The sequence below is a fragment of the Felis catus genome, chromosome C2 (assembly GCF_018350175.1).
Source record: "Felis catus isolate Fca126 chromosome C2, F.catus_Fca126_mat1.0, whole genome shotgun sequence".
In the NCBI taxonomy this organism is placed as follows: domain Eukaryota; kingdom Metazoa; phylum Chordata; class Mammalia; order Carnivora; family Felidae; genus Felis; species Felis catus.
Genome location: NC_058376.1, coordinates 108,835,722 through 108,853,007, shown reverse-complemented (window position 1 = coordinate 108,853,007; position 17,286 = coordinate 108,835,722). Strand labels below are relative to the sequence as shown.

Genomic DNA, 17,286 nt, shown 5'->3' with positions numbered 1-17,286 from the left:
TCAGGACCATAAAAATAGTCACAAGTCAACAAGTTAAACTGGTTTAGCAAATGTCTTCAAGGAAAAAGCCAGCTTCATTGCAATAGACTTCTCTTCACTTAGCTTTTGTCCTGAATAGTCATTACATTCATACTGGTTCATTGCATCTAAAATACCATTTTATCCAGCGTCTTTAAGTTATTTCAGCCAGAGGGTTAGTAAACTATATTACTAGGAACAGAATTCAATCTTGGGAATGCACGTTTAAAGCCACAGAGGCTTGCAGTTTGAAAGCCAAATCAGGATCTGATCTAGCCCAAAAATGTATTAGTTCAGTGCCTGTCACTTTGTAATAACTTGATATTTTAAAACTTCCTATATGCCAGGTATTGTGGTAAATATTTTGTAAATATTATGTTATTTAATCCTTACAATGATCCTAAGGGCTAGGGATTCTTATTATCCCCATTTTACAGAATCACAGAGATGTTAAGTAATTACCTAAGGTCCACAGCTACCTAGTGACAACACTAGAATTTACACTTGAAAAAATCTAACTCCAAAGAACGCACTTTTGTTTTAAAGGTTGCACTCTTAAGATCCATGTAATTTGCTTCTCAATAAATAACGTAAGAGAAGGAAAGAGGGGAAGACTAGGAGAGATAGCATGCACTACTAGATATGATAGAGTCCTAATGAAATCCAGACTCAGCCACTTATAAGCCTTTCCACTTCCCTGTGCTCAGGTCAGGGTTGGCATATTTCCATCATTTTTTATATATTTCTTCATTTTATTTATTTATTTTTTTTAACGTTTATTTATTCCCGAGACAGAGAGACAGAGCATGAACAGGGGAGGGGCAGAGAGAGAGGGAGACACAGAATCTGAAACAGGCTCCAGGCTCTGAGCTGTCAGCACAGAGCCCGACGCGGGGCTTGAACTCACGGACCATGAGATCATGACCTGAGCCGAAGTTGAACGCTTAACCGACCGAGCCACCCAGGCACCCCTATTTCTGCATTTTAAAAAAGTGGGCACAAAGGGCTGATTAGAAATGAAGACTGCATTGATAAAACAACACCCAAAGGAATGACTGGTAATTAGATTTCAACTCTCGGTGGCCATTAATCTTGCAATCTAGCCCAATATTAACACCTCTGATTACATTTGAAGACTTTTCCTGGTGAAAACTCTAACAGCAGATTTTTTTTTTATTTTAAAATTCTAATTTTATCCACTATGTGTAGGTCTAACATCCAAAAAACCTTGATTCAGACTAATAGTCTCTAAACCGGAAATTTCCAAACTTTTTAAATATTGAAAATGGACTTCAGAATAGTTCTGCTCCCCATTCCTTCATATATGAGGATGTCCAATATCTAATTTCAGAAAAGGCATTCCCAGAGAAGGGCGGATCTCCCAGTTCTCCTGAGTTCATCCTACATCCTACACTCTTCTTGTGTCCACTTACCCACCCAAAAATGAAAGAAGGGAGCTTAGTGATCACAGGGAATGTGTTGGGATTCTCATCTTCGCCTGCTGCGTTCCCTACCCCTTCCACTCAGCAATGATTGTAGCTCCAACAGGAGATCTACTTCAACTGGTCAATCAAAGCTCCATCACCTCTCATTCCCAACGAAACAGCAGGGTAAGCAGGGAAGTTGCTCCCCTTCTTGTGCCCAAAAATAGGAGTCAAGGAGGCTTTAAGGTGCAAAAGGTTGTAACTGTTCGCAATTCATGAATCAAGTAACTCAAGAGTATGTTCTGAGCCATACTATAGGCCCTATAGTTACTGAGGGGATGGAGAGATGCCTAAACATAACACCAGTCATTAAGAAACTAACAATCTAAGGGCACCTGGCTGGCTCAGTTGGTAAGCATGCAACTCTTGATCTTGGGGTCGTGAGTTCAAGCCTCATGTGGACAGCACACATTACTTAAAAATTAAACTAAAATTAAAAAAAAAAATTAAAGAAACTGACAATCCAGATGGGAAAACAGGGCATACCTAGAAAGAGGAAAGATTGATAAAAAAAACCTACCCTGGAAAGGGCAGGATATATGAAAGATGGCAAATGAAGCATACTGTAGGAGTCCAAAAAAGGAAACCAAGTCAGTCAGGAAAGAGTGCCTTGGAGGGTGGGATAGTAGAGACAGATCTCAAAGGATCAGTAGGTTTAAAAGAGGGAAGAAGAGGGTGCCTGGCTGGCTCTGTTGGTAGAATATGTGTCTCCTGATTTGGCGGTCTTGAGTTCCAGCCCCACATTGGGCGTAGCGCTTACTTTAAAAAAAAAAAAAAAACTTTAAAAAATAATAGTGAAAGAGGGTTAGGTAAGAGGGACGGACATCTTAGGAGAAAGGAATGGTATATGCCCAAAATACTGCTCTCAGTTATCAAGGTAAAAATTACTCACATACATTATTAGTATGCTGTTTAATGTAATGTGATACAACAAAGAACATATAAAGAAATTGATAAAAATTACATTTCACCAAGAATGCTTTAAACATAAATTATTCAGAATCTAAGTCTTGAGAAAGACCTCTCTTTAGAAGGATAATAGCAATAATAAAACATTTTTATAAAGATTTTAGCCTAATGGGGTGCCTGGGTGGCTCAGTTAGTTAAGCATCTGCCTTTGGCTCAGGTCATGATCTCACACTTCAGGAGTTCAAGCCCCACATCAGGCTCTGTGCTGACAGCTCGTAGCATAGAGCCTGCTTCAGATTCTGTGTGTGTGTGTGTCTCTCTCTGCTCCTCCCCTGCTCATTCTCTCTCTCTCTCTCTCTCTCTCAAAAATAAACATTAAAAAAACATTAAAAGGGAGGGGCACCTGGATGGCTCAGATGGTTAAGCATCCAACTTCAGCTAGGGTCATGATCTCGCGGTTCGTAAGTTTCAGACCCACGGCGAGCTCTATGCTGACAGCTTAGAGCCTGGAGTCTGCTTCAGATACTATGTCTCCCTCTCTCTCGGCCTCTTCCCTGCTCATGCGCTCGCTCACTCTCTCTCTCTCTCTCAAAAATAAAATAAACATTAAATTATTTTTAATTAAAAAAAAAGATTTTAGCTGAAGATAATAGTAATAAAGTTAAAGTTTAGTTTATCTAAAGCCAGCAGAGAAATGATCAACAGAGAGTCCCTGCTATATGCAGATATAGGAATATCAGAAATTGGTCCTCAAAGCAATAGTTACAAAAGTAAATGGGATATTAAACCTGGATTGGTCATAAGAATTCTCAAGCTCAAAAGAGAGCATAAATACAATCTAGTCAAATATGTTTAAGTTGTGGAAACTCAGCTTTGTTTTTCATGTGCTAAAATTTTAATTCTTTTTGGGGGAGGTACAGCGTGTGGGTGGCTAAGTTGGTTAAGCGTCTGACTCTTGATTTTGGCTCAGGTTATGATCTCAGTTCGTAAGTTTTGTTCATAAGTTTCATGATCTCAGTTCATGAAAACGAGCCTACTGACAGCCTGAAGCCTGCCTTGGATTCTCTCTCTCCTTCTCCCTCTGCCCTTCCCCTGCTCATGCTCTTGCTGTCTCTCTCTCAAAATAGACTTAAAAAATAAAATAAAAAAGCAAAGCAATACCATGGGGCAAAGTCAGTCTTTTCAACCAATTGTGCTAGAAAAGCTGGACATTCACATGTAAAGAAAGGGAACCCAGACACACACTTTACATCCTTCACAAAAATTAACTTAAAATGAATCACAGATCTAAATGTAAAATGCAAAACTCTAAAATTCCTAGAAGATAACACAGGAGAAAATTCAGATGACCTTGAGTGTGCCACTGACATTTTATTTTATTTTTTTTTAATTTTTTTTTCAACGTTTATTTATCTTTGGGACAGAGAGAGACAGAGCATGAACGGGGGAGGGGCAGAGAGAGAGGGAGACACAGAATCGGAAACAGGCTCCAGGCTCTGAGCCATCAGCCCAGAGCCCGACGCGGGGCTCGAACTCCCGGACCGCGAGATCGTGACCTGGCTGAAGTCGGACGCTTAACCGACTGCGCCACCCAGGCGCCCCGTGCCACTGACATTTTAGATACAACACCAAAAGCACTGCCCATGAAGGAATGAAGTGATAAGCTGGATTTCATTAAAATTAAGGGGTGCCTGGGTGGCTCAGTTGGTTGAGCGTCCGACTTCAGCCAGGTCACGATCTCGCACTCCGGGAGTTCGAGACCCGCGTCAGCCTCTGGGCTGATGGCTCAGAGCCTGGAGCCTGCTTCCGATTCTGTGTCTCCCTCTCTCTCTGCCCCTCCCCCGTTCATGCTCTGTCTCTCTCTGTCTCAAAAATAAATAAAACGTTAAAAAAAAATTTTTTTTTAATTAAAAACTTCTGCTCTGTGAAACACAGTGACAAGAGAATGAGAAGACAAGTCACAGACTGGGAGAAAATCTTTGTAAAAGGCACAACTGAAAAAGGACTGTTATCCAAAATATACAAAGAACTCCAAACACAGTAAGAAAATAATCCAATTAAAAATGAGCCAAAAGTCTTCAGAGGCACCTCACCAAAGAAGATATACAGATGATAAATAGGCATATGAAAAGATGTCATTCATCATATATCACCAAGAAATAAAAATTAAAACAATGACGAGGGGCACCTGGGTGGCTCAGTCTGTTAAGCATCCAATTTAACCAGATTTTGGCACAGGTCATGATCCGACAGGTTCATGAGATTGAGCACTGTGTTGGGCTCTTTGCTGACAGTGTGGTGCCTGCATGGGATTGGGATTCTCTCTCCCTCTCTCTCTCTACTTCGCCCCTGCTCGTTCTCTCTCCCAAAATAAATAAATAAACTTAAAAAAATAAATAAAACAATGATGAGATACCACTACACACCTGTTAGAGGAGCCAAAATCCAGAACACTGACAACACCAAATGATGGCAAGGATGTGGAGCATGAAACGTTCATTCACTGTTGGTGGAAATGTAATAGGGTAGAGCCACTTGGGAACAGTTTTGGTGGTTTCCTACAAAACTAAGTATAATCTTACCATACAATTTTGCAATCATGTTCCTTGATATTTACCTGAAAGAATTAAAAACTTATGTTCACAGAGGCACCTGGGCGTCTCAGTCTTTTAAGCATCCAGCTGTTGGTTTCAGCTCAGGTCGTGATCTCACAGTTCATGGCTTGGAGCCCCACGATGGGCACTATGCTAACAGTGTAGAGCCTGCTTGGGATTCTCGCTCTCTCCCCCTAACTAATTCGTGCTCTCAAAACAAATAAACTTAAAAAAAATTTTTTTAATAAAAACTTATGTTCACAGAAAAACCTGCACATAGATGTTCACAGCTGCTGTATTCATAATTGTCAAAACTTGGAAGCAACCACGATATCCTTCAGTAAGCGAATGGATAAAGAAACTGTGATACATTCAGACAATGGAATATTATCTAGTGCTAAAAAAACATGCTGCCAAGCCATGAAATAAAAAAAAAAAAGCATGGAGGAAACCTAAATGCATACTACTGAGCCAATCTGAAAAGGCTACATATTATAGGATTTCAACCACATGACATTCTGAAAAAGTCAAAACTATGGAGACAGTGAAAACATCAGTGGTTGCCAGAAGTTAAAGGGTGAGGGAGAGATAAACAGGCACAAAACAGGATTTTTACAATAGTGAAAATTCTCTGTACAAATCCATAATGATGGGTACAGGTCATTACACATTTGTCCAAACCCACAGAATGTACAACACCGAGTGAACAGTAAAGTAAATCACGTACTTTAGGTGATAATGATGTGTCAGTGTAGGTCTCATCAATCGTAATCAATGTAACCACTCTGGTGGGGAATGTTGATCATGGTAATGTTGATAATGTGGACAGGCAACGCACACGTGGAGGCAGGAAATATATGAGAAATCTCTGTACCTTCCCTCAGTTTTGCTGTGAACTAGAACTGCTCTAGAGAAATAAAAGTTTTTGGGGGTGCCTGGGTGGCTCAGTCGGTTAAGTGTCTGACTTTGGCTCCGAGGGTCATGATCTTGCGGCTCCTGGGTTCGAGCCCCGCTTCCGGCTCTGTGTTGACAACTCAGAGCCTGGAGCCTATTTCAGATTCCGTGTCTCTCTCTCACTCTCCGCCGCTGCCCCCCCCCCCCCCGCCCCCGCCTGCACTCTGTCTCTCTCTCTCAAAAATAAACATTAAAAAAAAGAAAAAAGAAAAGTTTTTTAACAGAGAATTAAGAAGCTCTATATGTTGATACAGAATGATAAAACACATGGTTATACGAAAAAAAATGCAAAATCACGTGGCTGGTGCACGACCACTTTATTTTTAAAAGGAGGGAAAAAGCATCCATATGTATTTGCATGTACAGTTCCCCCCTTATCCACACAAGATAGGTTCCAAAAACCCCAGTGGATGCCTAAAATGGTTGATAGTACCGAGCTTTATACGAACTACGTTTTTTTCCCTATACGTACCTATGATGAAGCTTAATTTATAAATCGGGCACGGTAAGCGATTAACAACTACTAAAGTGTACCAATTATGACAGTGTACTGTAAGGAAAGTTATGTATGTAATAAATGTGGTCTCTCTCGCTCTCAAAACACCCTGTACCTACTCACCCTTCTTGCGATGGTGTGAGAGGTCAAAACGCCCGCGAAACGAGAGGAAGCGAGGTGAATGACGTAGGCAGCGTGACGTAGTGTTAGGCTGCTACTGACCCTCTGATGATTCGTCAGGAGGATCTTTTGTTCCCAGTTACTGAAACTGCAGAAAGCGAAACCGCAGACAAGGTGGGGACTATTATATATATTGTATACATAATTACACGTGTGTTGTTCTGAAAAAAATACACAAGAAATGAATGATACTGTTGGTCTATTAGAGATATAACTGGATGACTGAGGGACAGAGGTAAGAGAGGATTTTCACTAAATGCCCTTTTAAGTTTTTTAAATTGTTAAGCATGAGAATCTATGACCTATTCAGCTATTCTTTTCCAGCAAATAAATACACAGCAATAAGAAGAATTTTGTAGACAGATGTACACTTTTTTATTTATTTCACCAAAATGGGATGAGAAACTTAAGAATGTGTTGAGAACTGGTCCTGACTTGAGTTTTTGCTTTTGACTGAAACTTGGACACTAAATAACAGATTTCACATTTCTCTCTTTTGATGAGTGAAAAAAGAAGTTTGTAAACAGTTTGTGTTCACTCTCTTCTAAGACTGTATTTTAATGACTTACCCAGTAAACAGAAAAATACTTCCAATTCGCGACTCATTTAAAACAAAACAAAACAAAACAAAACACTATGGTTCAGAATAAAACACTTGTATACAAGCTTTTTTTTTTTTTTTTTTTTTCAATTTGAGAAGAAAAGATTCCTCTGACAATCACATTCAGACACCGCTCAGGAAAATAAAAGAATAATCACGTTACGGATTTCTCTATGGGGGAAAGTAATGGGCGGGGGACTTTCTAGCCTTTGCTCCATAAACACACTGCCAGCCTTTAGAGAGGTTCAGCTGCTCAGGAGTGGGAAAGTCTGATTTCCACTGGCCCATGGAGTCTGGCTGCAACCAAGAGGTGATGTTTTATGAAAGAAAGAAAACAAATCAAAAAACTTCCCCAGCCCTGTTACAGACATTCAGAAGAGTTTAAGGAAAACTGCTCTTACAAATTACTAAATGTGAGGGGTGCCTGGGTGGCTCAGTCAGTTAAGTGTCTGACTCTTGATCTCAGCTCAGGTCTTGATCTCAGGGTTGTGAGTTCAAGCCCCATCTCTTAACAAAAACAAAACAAAAAACTAAATGTGAAAACACAATTACTAAATGTAAACTTTGGTGAGAGTTAAAAAGGTAGTAAGAGAGAATACAAATCAAAACCCCAAAGAGGTATCACCTCACACCTGTCAGAATGGCGAAAATCAAAAACATAAGAAACAACAAATATTGGTGAGGATGTGGAGAAAAAGGAATCCTTGTGCACTGTTGGTGAGAATGCACACTGGTGCAGCCACTGTGGAAAACAGATGGAGGTTCCTCAAAAAATTACAAAGAGAATTACCCTATGATCCAGTAATTCCACTACTGGGTATTTACCCAAAGAATATGAAAATACTAATTAAAAAAGATATATGCACCCCTATGTTTAGCACATTATTTACAATAGCCAAGATATGGAAGCAACCCAAGTGTCCACCCATAGATGAATGGATAAAGAAGAGGCGCTATAGATAGAAAGAGAATAGAATAATATTCAGCCATAATCAAGAATGAAATCTTGCCATTTGCAACAACACGGATGGACCTAGAGGGTAAAATGCTAAGTGAAAAAAGTCAAAGAAACCCAAATACCATATGATTCCACTCGTGTAGAATTTAAGAAACAAATGAACAAAGAAAAATGACAAACTAAAAAATAGTCTCTGAAGTGTAGAGAACTGATGGTTACCATAGGGGAGGCGGGATGGGGGATGGATGAAATAGGTGAAGGAGAGTAAGAGGACACTTACCATGATGAGCACTGAGTAATGTATAGAATTGTTGAATCACTACATCGTACACCTGCAACTAATATAACTCTATACATTAATTATACTGGAATTACTTCCCAGTCTCCTACTTTTACCACTTAGGAGTCAGGATGTGATTACTTATTCAGTTCTTTATTATTCAAACCCAAGCATTCTTTTTATTTTTTACTTTAATTTTATGTATTGAATTTAAGCTTCAAAATTCAAAAGGCACAAAAGGGTATAAAATGAATAGTTTACCTCATATCTGTCTCTCAGCAACCAACATTATTAGTTTCTTGTATATTCTTCCAGATATATTCTATATGCATACAAGGAAACCTTACCTTTTTATTTTCTCAACCTTCCCTTTTCTTCTCTTTTACACAAATGGCTACATGGAACCATGTCTTTAAATTGAAATAAAACTCAAAAAATCTTTACATAATCTTAACTCCTTATATGAACACATTACTCCTGTCTATAAAGAAATCTCTTTTAAAAAGACAAATTTCTTTTCAACATCTCCCATATCACTCAAAGTTAAGAGAGAGTTGTTTGGAAGAAAGAAAAAAACACGGGTGAGATCTAAAAAACTAAACTGCATACAATTACACAACAAATCAACTCACTGAATTTCTGGTCCAGGATTCTGATTGATCCCTGAAAAAAACTATAGATCTTCAAAGTTCCCACCAAGGGTAGTTTTGCAGAGGCAACATTAACACTCCATGGAAACCTGTTCCGGGGTCCAAAGGCCCCTTCGATGAAATTCAAGAGGGAGAGAAGAGGGAAGTAGGAAGCTAAATTCGAATGTTTGGTTCTTGTGGATTAGCAACAAGGAAGTGAAGGCAGATGAAAAGAAGCCAGGATTGCCTCAGATCAGTTAATCAGTAACACATATGCTAGCACTAGAGCCTTCTGCCTTTTAGCGGGAATTGATAATTCATGGGCACCTGAATGTCTGGACAAGTGTGTAAGTCCCTTGTTAAGTTAAGAACCAGCCACAGAGAAAAGAGGCTGCTAGTAGGGTAAGCCACAGATACTCAAGAAGAGGGAAACCTTGGAACCTGCAGGGGTCCTTCCTGTGTAGTACCCAAAGCCAAGACTGATTTCCAAAGTGGAGTCCAGCATCCATTTTCTGAAACCCTCAAACTTCTCTTCCCTGCTAGAGTCAGACATAGGGAGTAAGAAGGGCCAGGAGAGAGGTGTGCTTTTAAAGCATGGTTTGCTACTAAGAACACTAGACCAAATGTCTGCCAGCAATGTCAAGGTTCAACGCAGCTCAGCTGTGTTAAGTGCAGACATTCGTAAGCTTCAGTTTCTGCGTGGGTAAACCAGCCCAGTCCAATCCAGTTTCAATTTCTCAACAACAAAGCAGAGCTGTTTTAGGGGCACCAAAACTCCAGCTTAAGTTTAGAAATTTTCCGCAACTGGACCACCTGGGTGGCTCACTTGGTTAAACAGCCACTCTTAATTTCAGTTCAGGTCATGATCTCACAGTTCATGAGATCAAGCCCCGTGTCAGGCTCTGCACTGACAGCCTGGAGCCTTCTTGAGTTTCTCTCTCTCCCTCTCTCTCTGCCCCTCCCCAACTTGCATACACACACCCTCCCTCTCTGTCTCTCAAAATAAATAATCTTTAAAAGAAAAAAAGAAATTTTCAGCAACTATCCAAGATAGTTATTATCCAAGTTAGCAATTATCCAAGATAATTCTGATCTCCAATTTGAAAAGCATTACAGGAAGATACCCACTGGTTCATTCCAGCAATGTCTCTCACTACTATTTCAAGAAAATAAGTGGGCAAGGGTTACAGAAGATAAAACTAATATTTAAGTCTTAGGATGCCAGAAAACACACATTAAAACCATGAGGGGTCCTCTTAGACCCGCTGCAATTTGACAACAATCCAGAAGTGATAAATAAGTGAGCCGCTTTGATGTAGAAAAGCCCCTGCAGAAGAGAAGCTAAACACCACTCACTTCTAAACAAATAGCCAACACAGTTTACAAACAGTCTTGAGTGTTTTTCTGGAACCAGGGCTGAATTTATAACCTCCTGAACTCCACATAGGGAATGCAGCTTCTTCACTCACCAAAAAGCTGATTAGAAACGTTTCTACCTGCCTGTACTTTGGACAGAAGAGTTTGAAAAGAAAACCAACCCAGTATTTTTCATAAACTTAGTCTTTGTTTCCCAAGTGGCAACATGATCTGATAGAACACATAGGCTGAAAGACCCAGGCTCAAATTCCAAGTCTGTTCCATGCTGGCTTAGATCTTGGGCAAGAAATGAACCTCTCTGAGCCTCATCAGGGACATGAGAGAATTCCTGCCTCCTGATTATTGTGGGCTTTAAAGAGACACACGGTAAATGTCGAGCCATGTGGTCAGAACACATTAGTATTCATTTTCTCCTTTTCTTGCAGAACACCTTCAAATTTTTACTAAATAACCAGAAAAACCGTTTCCCATTACATTAAATCATAATGATGCCAGAATTCCTCAGACTAAAATAGATAATAGTTGAAGGCTCTTCTGCATATATGCAAACCATGTGTTCGTATGATATACACATGTGTATAACCAAATATATAATCAAAAGGTGCTCACTGTCAATTCTACTCAGTGAAATTAAATCACAGGACATTGCTGTTCATCATTTTATGTCTACAACTATAGTAACTTCAAGTCTAGAGCAAGGATTTCATATGTGCCTGACCTTGATTTCCTGGAAATAGCAGAATCATTAAAAATCAGAAACTGGGCATCTTCATCCCAATTCTGCCATTTATTAGCCATGTGACTTTAAGAAAATCATTTAGCAACCTTGGGCCCTGGTTTCCTGACTTACATAATGAACATGATAGATTCATCTCTTTCTGCTCTGTAATTTTATGACTAAAATGAGGCACAGGTGCTTAGCTTAGTGCATCCAAAATGCAGTCGGTGAGAATGTTTTTAACTTTGCTATAAAAGTTCTCCTGGTTGTCCCCTCTGCACCCACCCTGTCCTCTTCTACTTTGAAGCACAGAAAACAGAGGCCCTGATGATAATAACACAAAGCTGTGTAAACTTCTTCATGGGCCCTTAAAACGCACTTCTAATTCGGTACACCCTACCACAGCAGTACTGAATTTCTCCTTAAACAAAAATGGTCACGGGTGTCAAAGAGATGTGAGTGAGTGTCCACTGAACTGTGTCTAAATGATTTTCCTTGTGAGGAAAGCCAGCCTGGAATAAGCCCCTACTAGTGAGAAGAGAAAACATGCTTCCCAGGCTGAGGAGGCATTGTTCAAAGTAATGAGTTCTGCACCACTTGGTCCACACTTCACAGCAGAGTCTGATTTTCATAGACAAAGAGCAATAACCAAATGGAGATGCTCTTCAGCAAGATTTTCTGAGCTGATTACTGTTATTAAACTCATGAGGTGGTGGGAAGGAAAAAAAAAGGAGACTACAGTCTCCCTAACCTGCTACATTCTCCAAAAGAGGAAGGTTTGTCAACCTTGGTCAGTATTATGCCAGGGGGTTGTCTGTCATAGCTATAATGGATTTCGAGTCTAAACTCACTACAAATGCCTAGAATTATTCCAGCTCAAAAGTCTAAATGTTTAAATGCTCTACTGTATTCCTTTTATCCTTCTATCATAATTTTATCTTTTTTTTTTTTTTTTTTTTTTTTTTTTTTGCCCAGAGAAATAACAGTCATGATCCTTGAAGCATGCAGACCAACACTATTCTTAGAAGGGAGCTGCAGGAGGTTTATTATGTCATGAAACATGGAGCCAGAACAAAGGACTACTGAATCACTCACCTTATCTTCATCTAAGAAACCTGAGAATTACAGGGTTTCCCTGTTCCTCTCAAACTCAGCACTGCACTTGTGAAGACAGCAAGTTGTAGGGCCCAGTCTATACTACAAAAATGTAAAAAAAAAAAAAAAAAAAAAAAAAATAGATGCACACAATGCTTCTCACAATATACTTATCTAAAATACTCAGAAACAATGTTCAGGATTATTTTAAATCAAAGTTTAAACATTTGTTTCTGAATCTAGACGTATGATTGCTCAGCACTAAATCAACTGTTCTCCCTAAGAGTACTGTAAGTATTTACTCTGAAAACCTGAAACAGCATTAGAATTATTTCAGAACTCAACTCTGAGTTTATCGAAGGCAGGAATATAGATTGATTTATATGCCTTATATACAGTTTGCAATAAATATTTGTTGACTAAATGAATAAATCTCATTTAATCAAGAGTTTTCCCAGTATATTACATTAGGGCACCTTAACACAAAGCACCAATATTCTATTTTTATAATTCTATCCTTGTAATTATTTAGAAGACTGATTCTAAAAATAAGTTCAATTGATATTGATGATGTAAGAAAATGTATCCAACAGAAGCAGTAACTTTAACAGCTTTTACGCCGAATATGGTGCAGCAATAAATCTTGGCTCTGCCCATCAACCTTCCCTCCCTTTGTCTCCTTCCCAATGCCTGTCCCCAGCCTTCCCCCAAGCACTTGCAATCTCATTATCCCATGATCTGCTAAACTGCAGTTCACCTCCTGGAACCAGCAGAAACACATGTCACTGAGAATTACGGAACTGGAGCCAGTTACAAACCACCAAATAGGGTCACAAAGTATCTGAACCTGAAAATTAAGAGTGTTTCTATTTTTTTTAATTATGAGAAAAGGGGAAAAAACTTAATTGGACAGTTTTGAACATTTGAGCTAGATGGATTGCATAATGTCTAGGCATTTATAATGAATGGGATGGGAGAGATAACTCTAACAGCATGTTATTTGCTAATCAGCTGAAAAGTAATATCATGTTGACTTCATTTGCTGATGGTGGAAGGATATTGTCTGAAAACTTCTACCACTAATAAACATTTGCTACTCTTGAAGGCAAATTGTTTAAAAGTAGGATACAGCAAGACCGTACCCCTAGTTCTTCATCTAAAGTATTTTTATGCCACACTTTATTCAGAAAGAGTTACTCCATTTTTAACTTTTACTATTTTAATTTTAACCAATATTTATTTAACTAGACATATTAATCCTGCAGCCTAGAAAAATGATCAACAAGATTCAGGTCCTTAAGATGTGTACCCTTGCCAAATGCTAACCTGTGTGTAAATAAATGGGATTTCCTAAAAGGGATAGAAGCTGTGGAGACTCACAATTTCAAGAAAAGGAAAAGGGCATTCTTAATGGGAAGCTTGAGAAATCTGACTGGTTCCCAGTAAGGCTTCTTGAAACATTCCCTGCAGAAGATTAACCTCAGAAGTGAACAAAACTGAGGGGCAACTGGAAAAACAATCACCCCTTCTGGGAAAGCTTTTGTTTCTTTTCAGTGGCATTTTACTTCGGTCCATTTTGGAGCTCATCTCCTTCTCATAAACATGCCATAAGGAGGACACAGGTGCTCGGGTTTGCACACATTGCACTAACCACCTGCGCAAAGGAGGCCCAAGTCTGTAACCTTACCGCTCAAGAGCAAGGGTCTGATTGAATTTTTTAATGCCTCACCACCAAGGAAATATATTTTATTTAGTGGGGGGAACAGTTCAGTTACTGCCCCAATGATCAAAATGGTAATGCGAAACGGCGGGGAGGTGGGGGACAGTCTTCTATTTCAGTTTAGTTGGTTATTGTTTTAATGCTGAACTGCTAGCGTAAAAATGAGATCATAAACTCATTCCGAGTTACAAACAAAGAAAAGGAAGAGGAGAGAGGGGGCCGCAGACGCCCAACAGGGGACTGGGCTTAGGGGCGAGCCTGGTGGCATCTCGGACTCGCGGCGCCGTCGCCATGGGAACCCCGCGCAGGCGCAGAGAGCGACGCCGCGCAGCGGAGACTTGCCTCCACCTCCCCGCGCGGCGTCGCTCCGGTGCCCTCGTTTATTCCAGGAAAGGGTAATGGAGTAAATCCTCCTCGCGTTGAGTGTACCCGGCCTTCTCCGAAAGGGTCCTGAGTGGGGTCACCGAGCACAGGAAGAGTCGTGAGACTCCCCAAGAATAATGGACAGCGTACTTTTCCTTTCTGGGAAACGCGGACCTGCTTTCTCCGCGCTGTCGGGAGGTCAGAGTACGGTTCTGGGGACCCCGCGTGTGGGTGAAGCATCCTGCAGCAAAGCTTCGCCCTCCAATGGACGAAACCCCATCCACCGCCACGGGCGACTCGAGAAGTCATTTCTGGCGCGGGCACACGCACACCCACGTCTTCTGAATTACGCCCCCCAACCAACCCCCTCCAGGACTAGCCGTGGTCCAGTTCGCGCTGGGGGGGTTGGGGGATCCCCACGCACAATACTCACACAGTCCCTTAAAGAGCGCGTCCCGGCCGGGACTGGGAAGAGGAACTTGAGCCACCTGCTCATTTGCACACCTGGTCTGGTGTACCAGTCCTCGTTCTCTTTCCGCCTAGCTCCCCCCAAAGCACTGACCTGCTCAACTTTGAGTGTACGGCAGTTGAAGGATTCCTGGGAGTCCTTGGCACAGGAGCAACCTCCAAAGTGCTGGAGTGGTGAATTGTGGGCCCCTGTGACTTTCAACTCCAAAACCCCGTCGAGGGACGGAAAAGCCCCCCAGAAGCGCACTTCTCCCCACCAGCCAACAGAAAACCCTGAGACGCGCAGGGGAGAGCTGGGCGCCGCCGCCACAACCTGCTTTCTCATTCAAATCCTTACGCTAACACTGGAGCCCCCTCCCTCCCGGCCCCGCAGCTCCTGAGGAAATCAGGAACTGGAGCTGGAGAGAGCGGACTGGAGCTCCCACCTCCTCCAAGGGCCCCAGCCGGCCGGGGGTAAGGGGTCGAGGGCTGGACCTGGACCGCCCCCGACCCCCGGGCGCATGCGCCCTTCCGGGGCTCTCAGGGGGCAAGAGCGAGAAGCACTGGGAATAAAGTCTTTTTTTTTTTTTTTTTTTTACCCGTAGGTTTCAAAGTTTCCCAAACCCAGGGACACCTCCTGGATTCTCAGTTTGGGGCTGTGTTCACAAGAGCCTCGGTGGTTGTAGGATAAAGGAGTTTGGAGAAACGAAGTTGGAAGCGAGGAAACAGAATGGGAACGGTTTGCAGCTTGCACCAAAGTAAAAAAGTGTCAGAACCACACCTTAAAAGAAAATCCCAAACCGCCCATCTTATGTCACCTTCTCTTACCATTCTAAGAAAATAGCATTTAGTATGCTGTTATAACCAAGGAAATCTGCCTTGAGTAAAGTGCAACTAAGACGGAGGAAGAGGGAGGGTAGGTAACCCTCTGCTTTTATTCCCCCCACCTCCCACCGTCAGTTCTTCCAGATGTTTCTCCTAAACGTTAACGGGACAGTTATTCAATCGATCAGTTTAGTGGCTGGCAGACTCCAGCGGCCACCCGGCAGTAAGAGCTTGGCCAGGGCGGAGGAAAGCTTGCACACAGTAGGTACTCAAATAGTGATGCAAATGATGAAATCTACTGAGTGCAAAGACAAGGTGATTGACTCGGTTGGTGCGGCTGCTGGAACGCTGACTACCGCTAGCCTCGGCAGTCACGGGGTGATCCGGTCTCAGGATTCCAGGATTTGCATTTATCAGCCTTCATTCAACCTGCCCTATTGTTAGTTCAAAGCCTGGCTGGGAGGGACTTCTAGACTCTGCTCCTCACTCACCTTCAGTTTAAAATTCTCCACCAATAAGAAGGTCCTAGAAAAGCTGGCAGCATAGGGTTGGCAGGGATTTTCTGGGCTTAGTGACAACATAAACTAAAGTCATTTTCTTTTTCATGCGTGAATTTGCTCAGGAAGTTACAACTGAGTGCTCGAGCTTGGAGAGAAGGGCCGGGCTGCCTGTCCGCTTTGACGGACAGTTAGTGTGGGGGGTGGTAGCACCGTGACCTCTCAGCGCAAGATCTAGGGTTTCACCTTTTCATCCCACTTAGCCGATACCATAGAAACAACCCATTTGTATTATTCAATTCAACAGAGGCAATTACAATGTCACAGCAAAGCACCATGGGCATGAAGAAACTTTATCCTGAAAGCAATCTTGGACTCTCAAAAAAAAAAAAAAAAGCCACCGGAATAGTCATTTGAATTTCTTCATGCCAGGCTACCAGGGAAAATGCAATTTGGAAAAACACATATAAGGTCGTTTGGCTCCAAAGAAAGAAACCTCCCAATTTTTTAAATATGTCCATACAAAAATCCTCAATTTATAAGAAATTAAACAGGTAAGGTAACTCTTCTAACCCCAAATTGCTTCTTGTTTTGCATGCAAACATGTGCTGTTTAGAGATTTGTTTTGCTGGTAATCTCCATGGTGAACAGGAAGTCCAAAAAGAAAGAATGAGAGACGCGCACACACACACCAAGACAACATTTCACACAACCATGGAAGTTATCCACTCCAAACCTCCTGTGTTTGTCTTTCTCATACCTGAAAACCCACAGATGGGTGTTAAAATAAGCTCAGACACCAAGTTTCAAAACAAGAGCATTTGTTTGTGATGCAGTCTTTATTTTGAAAGTTTTAATTTCCATAATTTCAAGAACTTCAAACTTCTTTATGCAATGTTTCAAACCTACTAAAATCAAGGCAAATACCCATATAATACTCCTGCTCCTTTACACCTTTTTTTAAAATAAAGCATTACAGATACAGCTAAAACCCCATTTCCTGACCCTCCTCCCTCCCATTGTGTGAATCATACTTAATCATGGTCTTAAGTGTTTAGGACATATGGATATATCCATAAATCTTTTAATGTAGCTTTTCCCTGTGAGTCCTTTTTTTTTTTTTAACACCATTAATCAGAAA

At 41.2% G+C, this 17,286-nt stretch overlaps 1 protein-coding gene across 7 annotated transcripts in view; it reads right to left on the bottom strand.

Annotated features, from left to right (window-relative positions):
- Nucleotides 1–15,077, bottom strand: part of PLCH1 (phospholipase C eta 1) — a 221,236-nt gene extending 206,159 nt beyond the window's left edge. For 4 of the 7 annotated variants that reach the window (XM_045037408.1, XM_045037407.1, XM_045037410.1 and 1 more), the window contains exons 1-3: nucleotides 14,939–15,077; nucleotides 12,294–12,395; nucleotides 6,579–6,796 (exon numbers count right to left, since the gene is read on the bottom strand). The gene's annotated coding sequence lies outside the window, so the exon portion shown is untranslated. The remainder of the gene's footprint in view (nucleotides 1–6,578; nucleotides 6,797–12,293; nucleotides 12,396–14,938) is intronic. The other 3 variants (XM_045037406.1, XM_045037405.1, XM_019810535.3) reach the window with 3 other exon arrangements.
- Between the last annotated feature and the right edge of the window lie 2,209 nt (nucleotides 15,078–17,286).